The sequence below is a fragment of the Strix aluco genome, chromosome 8 (assembly GCF_031877795.1).
Source record: "Strix aluco isolate bStrAlu1 chromosome 8, bStrAlu1.hap1, whole genome shotgun sequence".
NCBI lineage: Eukaryota > Metazoa > Chordata > Aves > Strigiformes > Strigidae > Strix > Strix aluco.
This window is the reverse complement of record NC_133938.1, coordinates 18,027,743-18,039,666: the sequence shown is the minus strand read 5'-3', so window position 1 is coordinate 18,039,666 and position 11,924 is coordinate 18,027,743. Positions and strand designations below refer to the sequence as shown.

The 11,924-nt window shown below is 40.8% G+C and overlaps 1 long non-coding RNA gene across 1 annotated transcript; it reads right to left on the bottom strand.

Annotated features, from left to right (window-relative positions):
* Positions 1–203: 203 nt before the first annotated feature.
* Positions 204–9,202, bottom strand: LOC141926839 (uncharacterized). Its single transcript, XR_012624221.1, has 2 exons — positions 9,168–9,202; positions 204–579 (listed from the first exon to the last, which is right to left on the bottom strand). It is a non-coding gene; the product is annotated as an uncharacterized LOC141926839 (long non-coding RNA).
* Between the last annotated feature and the right edge of the window lie 2,722 nt (positions 9,203–11,924).

Sequence of the window (11,924 nt, the reverse complement as noted above, 5' to 3'; positions counted from 1 at the left end):
GCAGGGGGCGGTCCTGGCACCGCGGCTGGGCCCGCGGCGGGGAGCCCCGTCAGGCTGAGAGCCCCCCGGCGTCCGCCGGCAGCCGCCGCCCCCTCGGTGCCGGCATTTAAACAAATGGAGCAGCTCGAAGCAGGAGGAGGTGGAAGAAGTGAGAAAGCAATTATCGCCGGCGCTTGAAAAATAAAAATGAGAGGAGGTGACGCTTGCGAAGAGGCAGTTTAATCTGACAGAGAGCGAGCGGTTTTGTGCGCACCGGAGGCCTCGGCTGAGTCCGGGCGCTGGGCCGGGGGAAGGGGTGCGGGTCCCGGTCCCGGAGACGGCCCCGGGGGCGGCGGCGCGGGCAGCGGGGGAGGATGAACAACCACCCCCCCCGCCAACCCCCCCCGAGTGCTCGCCCAGGCGAGGGGAGCCCGGCGGGGGTAGCAGAGCACAGAGGCGCTACCGCTGGATCTGGGCTGCAGCAGCGGTCCTCCCGTTACCGCGGGCAGGTACACCCAGCGCACACCCCCCTTTTTGCAGGGGGCAGGCAAAAGTCCGCACGGCGAGACCCTTCTGTGACTCTCCAGTTCCAGTGAAAACCTGGTAAGAGAATAAAAAAGTTCACAAACATACACAATGTTTTAATAAAAAAATCAATCGTGGATTCATTTGACTTTCCTACTTCACTTCCTCTTTCTCCCGCGGACGGTGCAGCTCCCTCCTCCGAACGTCTGAGGAGGCTGCTTCTGGGGGGGAAATGCACGAAAGCCTGAAAGAAAATTTTGATTCCTACCTAGATTTCTGCAAATAACTGGGACAAATGAGCTGTGTTGGCCCCCTCTCAGTCATACAAAGAGCTCAATCTACTCAAGTAATTTCCCTGCCATATTTTCATTATTAGCAACTCCATTGCAAGAATCTGTTCAAAATTCTGTTTACAATATAATTTTACTCCTTGCACTTGCTCTGCTGAAGTAATGTTTATTGTTTGTCTAGTCATCAGTTTCATTGGAAAAGGGTCTATTTTCAAAACATTGTTTTTCTCCATAAAATACAAAAATCCTTTTCTTCACAGGTGTACAAAACCCCCTTCATTTAAACATCACAGACACTAAGTTTTGCAAAGATTACAATTTACAAATTGTATTTAGTACACATTTAGCTATTATGATTAACTTCAACTTAAAAGAGCCATTAAAATATACATAAAAGTATGTGCTTGTTTTGAAACACAAGCATTGCAGTTGAGCCAAAAGTGAAACTAATTACAAGTAAAAGTGAAACTTGCTTTTAAATCCAAACACATAGAAATACTAATACAAACATGTATGTTGTAAAAAAAAAAAAAAAAGCGCACACTTGTTTCACTAGTTCAGAGTCATATTGGTAGCCTAGCAGAGAATGTATTTGGTTTGTATTTGTTTTTAGGCTGATAGATTCTACTTAAGGTGCTGTACTTTGATAGTAATCTAACCTCAGAGAAGCTGCTATTGTCATCCCAAAGATGACAACAGCGTGGCACTGTCTGCAATTACTGCTCCAGGAGTCGTTGGTAAGGTCTGGTGAACAGCAGAGAGCAGGCCAGCAACCTTCCCAGAAGATGGGTTCCCTTTTGTCTCATCACCTGTCACCTCCTTAGCTGGCTGTATCTGGACTTCCATCATCAGGACAAATCTTCTGCTCTATTAGGGTTTCCCTGAGGAATGATTTGATCCATTTTACCTTATTGGAACTATTTCCCCTTTCTGTGAGCAAAATAAATAAAAGTACATCTTATTCTATAATCTTTCTACTCACTCAAAAATGAAAAGTCTGTCTCCAGGATCTGCCGTATTTTCTTTTTGTCAGCAATAAGCTAGGATGACAAATTAATGTTTAATTAAATTATAAAACCAAGGACTATTTGTTCTAAATTGTAAAACCAAGAACTATTTGTGATAAAAATGAAAGGAAAAGTATTAAGTCAGAACACTGAAGTTTATTGTCATAAGGTTCATAATTGCTTGAGCAAAAGATTGCAACACAGCTTTCTAGGTTTTTACTCTGCTACTGAGCAGCTCCTGGGGAGGCACAAGGGTAGCACTCGACTCATCAGTCACACCCCACAAATCTCCAAGCAATGATATCTGAGCAAAGGGAATATTTTGTTAACCGCCTACTCAAAAACAACGCTGTTTTTAGCTGTGCAGCTCCTGACTGTATACCTAGCAGATCAAGCTCTTTGGGGTTATCTTAGTGCAATTATTTTAGGATTAATTTCTTCCAATCTTTTTCAAGCAACATTATCTGGAAAATGTTCTTCAAGCTCTGACACCCCTTCTAATTGTTTGTCACAGCCATTTATAAGATACTGAAAAACAACAGCTTGACAATCCAGGGAAAGTTGAGTTTCATTTCACACATCATGCCATCTTCTGATCTTTTTTAACTTGATATTTAGATGTTACAAAATCAGCTCTGAATCTCAGAAGATATAACAGTTTCAAATGTTATGCTCAGTGTGACTAATGAGTGTCATGAGCATCTACTTCAATCCCTTCACTTGTATGATTTTGAGAAATCTCATGTGGTAAGGAATGGAAAGCTATATAGCAGAGTCCTGTATATTTAAGAGGGTAATATTTATAGTCAAAATTTTACTTTAAAATATTTCCTATTGAACATTCTTTTTAAAATCAGAGAAATGATATTGTCTTTTACCCTCCAGTAGTGCTTGGACTTGCAGGAGCAACATCATCTTGATTGGCAATTGTGCTGGCAGCAGTTATCTGAAGCTGAGCCAGTTCTTTGAATAAAGCACCCTATGACAACTTGCCTTGTGATCACCAAGTGCATTGCTGACCGCCTGTTTCTCAAGATCCCATTTTTTGATATGAGCTTTATAGTTAGCTGAAGCCTGAACCAGCAGATCACAACTCTTTAACCTCTAAAATGCTATATTACCATTTATTCTCCTAAAGAGAATAAAAACCATGTAAGCTTCATAGCTCCCCATATAATTTAATTTCAGTCCCTGGCACATCCTGATTATTATCACACTTGCTCTTTCCGGCATTTGCTAAAGGTTGTCTCCTTCTGAGAATTTACAAATCATGTGTTACACTCCAGATCATTGATTTCCTGGTGCAATAATGTGGCTTGCAGTTAACAAAAAAGGTTCTCACTGCAGGGGTGGGTATTTTAGAACAACGCTTCCCTCTGCTGGATCTGTGGGCAGCCACAGCTCTGCCTGCGCTGGAGGGACCTGCCCAAATCCTCTGCCTCTACCTCAGGCAATACCCCTGCTCCTTCCAGACAGCTTTGAACAGTAAGAAACTAGCAAAGGTCTTCTTAATTTATCAAATTAATCTGATAATCATACAAGTTTAATTCAGTGTCAACTGGACAGGAATATCCATTTAGTTTCTGCTCAAGAGAGGAGTCTCTCCAAGCTGTAGATATTGTTCAGATTGGGAGTCTTAGGGTCTGCCATTTCATATTCACACCAAAACCTGACACTTTATCTCTTGGGTTGTACTACAGTAGTTCAGAGTAGGATAGGCATCCTTGGCTGCATGTACTTCTGTGAAAAAGCATCAGGATCACAGAGTATCCCAAGAACACCACCATACATAGGCCATCCTGCAAAACACAGGACATTTGAGAAGACAGCATGTTCTTTGTCTTTCTCTGTTCTGTGCTGCTACCTATTCTCTGTGTTTACCTGTGAGGAAGTGAGTGCAGACAAAGTGACAGCAGCACATTAATATCATTTTTTTTTTTTGGCCCATTAGAGTGCAGGCAGCCTAAAAACCCCAGAAATGTTCAGGATATAGGGTTGTTAGCATGAACCTCAGCTTGCAGCAATGGATATATATAGATCTATTGTCTGCAAAGACCTTCTCTACACAGCCTATACTGATTTTAATTGACAACTCTTAAGTGTCAACTGGACCCTCATGCAGATAAAATTAAGTCAATATTTAAAAATACCTTTTACCCAGACCAACAGGCATGTCTTTGTAGAGTATGTATACAGGGCACCACAGAAAAAAGATTATTTTTTTAAGAGATGGAAACACTGGCTACGTTTTTTGTGACTCTAATGGAAACCAAGAATAGTGCTACAGTGAATTTTAATTGTGTGCTACACTTCCTATCTGGCCATCTGTTCCAAACTGCTATCAATAACCAGAGTATGACATTTTACAGGGGGGTTTGATGGAAACTACCATATTCAGATAGAACTGTCTTGCATTCAAGTCATACAGTTGGAATACTGTCCACAACTGAGGGAGGGGGAGTGTTAAGAGGAAGGGGAGAGAGAATTGCAGAGATAAATGAGGATCACTGTGCTTAATTCTTGCGCTCCACAAGGACAGGAACTGGTCCCAGTGCAGTACTACATGTGCTCCTAACTCACTTGTACCAACAGGACTGAAAAACATAATCAAGCATTTTGCTGAACAAAGATTCCGTTCACATACTCAGCTGAATGAAGGCTTTTGGTGGACTTCAAAACACAGGAAAATGATGAATAAGCTAAAGATGGGGGAAGGGGAGTAGGAAATACAGATACAGTCCTGAAACAATATTCCCAGTCAGAGAAATTTACTTTGAAAAGGGAGACAGAGATGTTCCACAGAAAAACTGTCAAAAGATTGGTTCAAAGGTAGAACAGGTAACAGTTCTGAAAGGCATACTGAGGTTAACCGGAATAAGCCTTCATTAGAAGACAGGAAACAGGTGATTACACAGTAGGTGGTTCCTGATTTGTGTTCAGAACAAAGCCTGTGCTAAGCACACTGAAGGTCTAGTTAGAAAAGATGATACTAGAAATATTTCTCATAAAAAAAAATGTTTTCAAAGAGTTTGAAGAAGAAATAAAAGGCTTGAATAAAGAAACCAGAATGTCAGGATCAAGGAGGCATCCTGAGTAACAGAAATAGAGAAGGAAATAAAAAAAATATATACAGCATAAGGTGGCATAAGCAATGCTTTTCTAAGCAGGATGTTTTCCAGTCGTCACCTGTTTTTTAAATGCTGAAGAATAAGGATTACTCTCTGCTTCGTTTAGATGGTATTGCATTCTTGCCTCCTAGTGATCCTTGCATCTTATTTTTATTGACTAATTGTGAAGTCTTTGTCTGAGACTTTCCAAGAAAACTTCTAAGGTGGACTCTAAGTAGACAGAACAACTAAAGATGAGTATTTGAGCTTTCAACACAGAATAAATGTTTGTTGGTTCTTGTAGCCCTACAGGCATTAAGAGCTCACACATGACACTTAATACTGCATTACTAATAATTGATGCGGGTCTGCTAGAATGCTACTAACAAAAAAGAAATATTAGTGCTTTGGGTGCCATTCGCTCCTGTTGTTTACAAATGCTGTGACTTCACTGTACAGTTCTAGTATTGCAACTGCAGGTCATAAAAATGCAATTGAGAATCCAGCACTTGAAACTCTACATCACATAATTTTCTGCAGAAAACACAGGAGATACACTTCAGTGTATCCTTCCACAGATCCTGGTTTCTCACAAGTGTCCTAAGTCTTTCTTTCATTTATGCTATCTTAATTTTCTGCATTTCACTCACCTTGCACAGAGGTGAAAGAATTTTACACCTAGTAAATATTTCATTAATGCCAGCTTCTGTCTGCTCAGCACTCTTGCAAAGTCTTGCATTTCTAGTCAATTCAGCACAAGGAGACAACTTTATGTTTGCTATGGAGGTTAACACAGTAGAAATCAGAAGTCCTCCAGCAGGAAACTACTTATCATGTTGTTTTATGTAATCACTGTTGCTTTACTTGTTAGGCCGTGGACATGCAGACCTGATTTCAACAGAGACAGCTCAAGAGGGTCACCCCCTTCAAATAACCTCCTGTTGCTGATTATAGCCCCCAGCTAATTTTTCACCAGAAGTTGCTGCTCCCTCAAAACCACAGTCTGGTTTATGTGTGATGTTGCTCCCCAGTTTGGTGCTACCAAAATTAACCTGGTTATAGGGTTTCTTTATTCTGCATCATTTTGAAAGACCCAATTTGGGATCAGTATAAGCTCTTTCCCATTTAATTTGCCCTTACAATAAAGCAGGATCTGCCCTGCACCTTGCAGACCCAGATCCTCAGGGAAGTTACTAGATCAAAAGACCTGAGGCAATTTATTTGTCTTTCAGCACACTTTCATTCTGGACCTTTTTTTCTCACTCTCTTCAGTCTTCTTTCCTAACATGTAGTTTGAGGTTGGCCAGTGATTTATCTGAAAAATGTATTTCCAATATGCCTCCAGAAGGTGAAAACATCAGTTCTGTACTATTTGTAGCCCCTGACAGCAAAAATGTTACAGAATTGCTTCCTGGTAGCTTGAGGAATCCATAATAAAACATGCTGCTGCTACATCTCAAGCAGAAATTTGCCTTCTGTTTTCTAGAGAACATGGGAAAAATAAGACAAAAAGGTCTGTTATACCAAAGTATCTCTACCCAAATTTAAATACAAAGAAGGCTCCTCTGGAATCTGTCAGAAAATACTTCCACTGTCATACTATTTTCATTATTAACGGCTTGATTCCACAGTGGAAAAAAGCCAATTTTGTCCACAAACCTTCACAACATAAAAATATATAATTTTATAAAGAAGTCAAAGATACAGAGACACAGTTTAAACTCAGCCTTAGCAGTAGGAACAATATCCACTTAAAGGAATATTTATTTGTTTATGGATACTGCTAAGAAATGCTGGAGTTACCCACCACCTGCTTCACTCTACAGCTGCATTCAATTTTCTTTGAGATATACAAAATGTATGAGGTCATTTAAAATTTGAGTGCTGTCAGCACCTGCTAAGATTAGATCTTTAGAGGCAATAAAGCCAGTATAATCTGAACTCCAGGAAAAACTAACTGGCTATGATGCCTTTTTTAAAATAGGTCCAAGCATATACAGTAGCTACTATCTGGTAAGTAAATTGTTACAGTGCAGCCTACCAAGCAAAGAAAAGACAAAGTCATTATTTTTGAATGAGAATCAAAGTAAATAATGCATACAGCAGAGCCTGATATGAGGTGTTCCTTGGCACATATTTGGGATGTTTAATCATAAAAAAATGTAGTTAGACACGAGTCATACAGCTCACCCCAAATGACTGAAAAGTCTTATGCATTTGTTTAATACTGCATACTGTGAGTAATATAGGAAATTCTCACTGTTGTATTTCCAGCTTCCTCGACTACCCTGATGCATTCCAGTGTTAGTCACGCAGTGTGGGAGCAGTCAGATAGTGACATCCTCTTCCCCAATTCAGATGCTAGCTGGACTCAGCCTTTAGGAATAAAGTCAGGCCCGCGAGATATTTGGGCTGTGTTTCTTCATCTGTATTATCATACATTATATTTATGATGGCACACTGATTTTTTTGAATATCTCTTTAATAAATATTTGCAAAAGACAAGATTCATACTATTTTTCTTGAACAGGGCTTACAGCCACAACATGGCAGACTGTGAAGTGGCAGCATGATGATGAGCTGGGGGTAAGGGTGGTACCTCCCACCCAAGAGACTCCAAATTGGCTAAGAGGTGTGGGGGTGTCCTGCCTAGCCTAGCACACAGGTGTGAGGACTGGATGCTGAACTGCTGCCGACATCAGCATGTCTTCCCACACTTTTGCTTGAAAAGACTGTTAGCACAGCATAGTTGTGCAGTTCTGAGGAAGAAAAGGAACAGAAGAAGATACTAGGAAAAGGAATTGTGAGCAAAGATATTCTCCCATCTGCTGGCTAGTTGCTTTTGTGACCAGAAAAACAGGCTTTGATCCATTTCTTGTTAGTAAACAAGATTGTGTCAAAGACTTCTATGTCCCATTAGTAATTTAATATTTTTTCCTCTTGACAAAAAAATCCTTGGGGCCCTAAATTCATATAAAAAGGAAATTACAACACATATATGCCATTTTGAACTGCCAGGTGTAAGGCTTTAGTTTTATAACTTGCATAATTCCACTTTGGAAAGTGCTGGCTCTATCCTAAGGGAAAGCTGATCTAAATTTGATATTTTTCATCTCTACTTTGATTTGACTAAGACACAGGTTCATTAGAGTCTTACCAACTGCAGGTAGGGTAGAAAACTCCAAAGGACAAAACGGAGCTGAAGTCAGCTGATTTTCTATGGACTGTTAATAGTATGATTTGTGCATCCAAGTTCTGCCAAATAATTTTCTCCTCTTCAACGGAGCTGCCTCTCACTAATCTGTTTTGAAGTGTAGAAATTCCTACCATTCCTACTTCACAAATACGATGGAGCTGGGTTATATGAAAATAAATTAGCCTAAAAATGCACTAATTCTTGAATGAGAATGCATTAAGCAGTTAGGCCAGCCATGCAAAACTTTTATCAAAAATTCAGGATGCATTACTGTGCACTTACAAAATGAGCGAGATGCTTCTAAACTGAAAGTATGAGATACTTGGGGTGCTTAAAAAAAAGACAGAAAAGTTTAATGCAGGTGCTGAGAAAATTGCTTGTTTTAAATAAGGAAATAAATATTACTTCTAAGTATAAAAGATAAATTTGAAAAAGCAAATACATCACCATACCTAAATTTATTACTTTAGCTGAGTTCTGGGATTCAGGACTGATTTAATTTTATGAAAACCATTGAATCCCAAACTCAGAAGGCTTGACTTAATGTATTTAATCATTCAGCTCAGATGTCAGTGTTCCTGTTTTCCCTGCTGTGCCAGAACTTGGAAAATCCTTTTAAGTTAGCAATCTTTGAAAGAGAAGTTTTGTCCCTTCGCACTGCTGAAAGTGTGGCAAGGCTGAACTGAGTGCTCAATCAGTTTCTCTAACACTGGTGAGACATGCCTCCTTCAAGACCTTCTGACTGATATACAGAGTGAGCCTTTCCTGCCTAAAGCACAAAATGCTATTAAAGAAATTAAATTGTCAGCTTTGGGGGACAACTCAAAAAATGCTACTGTGTATTAAGTTTTAGTAAGTTGTAATAAGCTGTAGCAGCCAAAGTAAGTCACACTTCACAATATTTTTTCTTTCTGCAGGGCAGGGGCTGTTTATCTTCTTTAATATCTCTTTTTCTCTTCTTACATTAATACATACTTATGCTCTTGCCTAAGCTCTTACTTCACAATAAACAAATCAGCCACTAGGCAGTCATCAACCCTCTCTCCCAAAAACAATTCCATACTTTCCCTGAGCTGACTTATCTTTCTTCCAAGGCCTGCTTCTCCTCCAAGCCTTGCTGCTTCTCCAGGCCAGGCCAGGCCAGGCCAGAGCAGAGCTGGTGCTTCTCCAAGCCAGCACCTGAGCAGAGCTCTCCACCTTCACCAAGCTCCCCAAACAGAGCTCCCCAGTTAATGTTGATTTGGCTGTTAAGTATTGAATCTCCCACAGCTGTGCAGGGCTGACAGGCCAATGCCAACTTGCCTCTTAATCATTTACCAGTAACACATGATTTGACTCTTAACATACTGAATCTCCCACAGCTGCACAGAGTTGACACTCTCACACTACTGAGCATAGGTAGCAACTAGAATTTTCATAGTGGTCCATCACTAAGCAGACTTTGATTGTTGTGTAAGTTGGACCTCTTATATGTTTTTCATATTACTTCAGTTGAAATTTAGACCAAAACTGTTGTACGGGATGCTACAGAACTGTAACTAAAAGAGCAGACAATATTGCCTTTACCGTGTTAGTTAAACTGCAGTGGATCCTATTAACTCATATGCTTGTAAGATTCTGCTTTACCAACAGGAGTCACATAATCAGGTTATCTTGCAAGAGATTAAATATCTGAGCCAGCTGGAGCAGACGAGACTTTAAAAATTACTTTATTTTTCACTATCTCAGCTGATCTGGTAAACACTGAGCATCACTTAAGAGGGTAAGGACTCAGTGCTTGTTTCATCACCCAATGGTGAATCAGCAGCACCTTAACAGCATCCCTTCGGCTATCTGTGGACCTAGAGTATTGGTGTCATGCAGAAGCCCAGAAAATATAGCATTGTCCGGGTTTGCCCGTGCTGTCCGTTTTGTACACACTTTTCTGTGAAAAAATGGGGCACCAATGTGACGAACGGCCAATGGAAGGCTAAGGTTTTTTTTTTCTTTTCTTTTCTCTTTTTGAACCGCCTCGTGACGTGGCAAGGTTTGGGGTCTGCTGCCCTCCAGTGGATGCTTGGAAAGGTCTTCACTGCTAGCAGGAGCACCGCATTTGAGACTATGAGAATTCTCAAAAATCATGACAGAAAAAAGGAATAAAGTAAGTTCTTTGCGCACCTTATTTAGGATCAAAAATAACAGTTGGGACTAATTTCTTAATTTTGCTATTTTGCTCTGGCTTTGTCAGAGTATTACTATATCCAAGTAGAGTTGTTCTAGTTCCTTCTATGAAACTGGTTCTCTTCAATCAGCTCTGGCTGGCAGCCAAACACCACGCAGCTGCTCACCCACCCTCTCCACCCAGGGGATGGGGAAGAGAATTGGAGGGGTAAAGGTAAGAAGACTTGTAGCTTGAGATAAAAACAATTTAATAATTGAAATAAAGTTAAAATAATAATGGTATTAATAGAATATACAAACAAGTGATGCACAACATGATTGCTCACCACCTGCTGACTGATGCCCAGTCCATTCCCAGATAGCGATCCCAGAGGGGAGAAAATCCTGAAACTGCAGTGCTGGAAAAGCATGAGCTTCTCAGCCCACCCCAATCTATATACTGAACACAATGTTATATGATATGGAATATTTCATTTGGCCAGTTTGGGTCTGTTGCTCTGGCTCTGCTCCCTCCCAGCTTCTCGTGTACCCACGCAGTAGCAGGACATGTGAAGTTGAAAAGTCCTCGATTTCATAGCAACAACTGAAAGCATCAGTGTATTATCAACATTCTTCTCATACCAAATCCCATACTGAATCCAAAACACAGCTCTATTGTAGCTACTAGGAAGAAAAATTAGCTCCATTCCAGCTGAAACCAGGACAATTTTATATGAAGACTTGCTATATAAAGTGTTTTCTTCTTGGCTTGTACAATTCTTTTAAAAATATTTATCTGTATTACTAGACATTTTAGAACAAGAAATACATTTGATACGTAATGTCATGCCAGGCCCCTGTAAAAAACTGATTTGTGAGGTTCTTTCAGCTCTGCAGGTGTCTCAAAGTTCTGTACAGTGATGCTGACATTAAGGCAAATCCATTTTGTAAAGATTTGAAAAAGCAACAAATTGCGAAGACATTTCAAATATATATATATTTCTGAGTAGTCAAATTTAATGATAAGGTGCTGATTAAAGGGAACTTCTTCATTTACAAATGAAGTAAGTGTCTGTCTTGGTTGTGAAAGGGAACCTTAGAAATGCAAATCCTGTGACTTTGTGGAATACTTTAAGAAATCTGGAAAACCCCATTATTTTCCTGATATGGGGTTAAGTATGAGATTATTTTTAATGATTTTGACACTTTACTCCTTCCAGAAAGACAGCCCAAAGAAGGTAATTAATTAGCCCAGTTCACTCCAACTGAGCAGCAATTTTTATGTTGCTCAGGAGACGCTACATCTCTGTGTGTATAGCCTTACATCAAGAAGTATCTGAGTATGAAGCGATCAGAAAAATCGTAATTCAAATTCTGGCAAAGAATCCACCAGAACTTGGAAATGGGAAACACTTCTAAAACGTTCAGCCAAGTCGCTCTGCCTCACTCTGTGAGCAGACCTCCCTCCTAGCAGCAGCCTTTCGCCCCCACGGCCTACTCAGCCGCCGGCCTCAGCGCAACCGCCGCCGTTGGGCGCTGGCGGGTCACCTGTCCCCCGGGAGTGAGGCCCGGCAGCCCGCGGCAGCGCCTGCCGCCTTCCCGCCGCATATTCCCGGCCGCACCCACCAGTCCCCCCGCCCCGCTCCTCACTCCCCCGGCGGCTCCGGGCCACCTGCGAGGA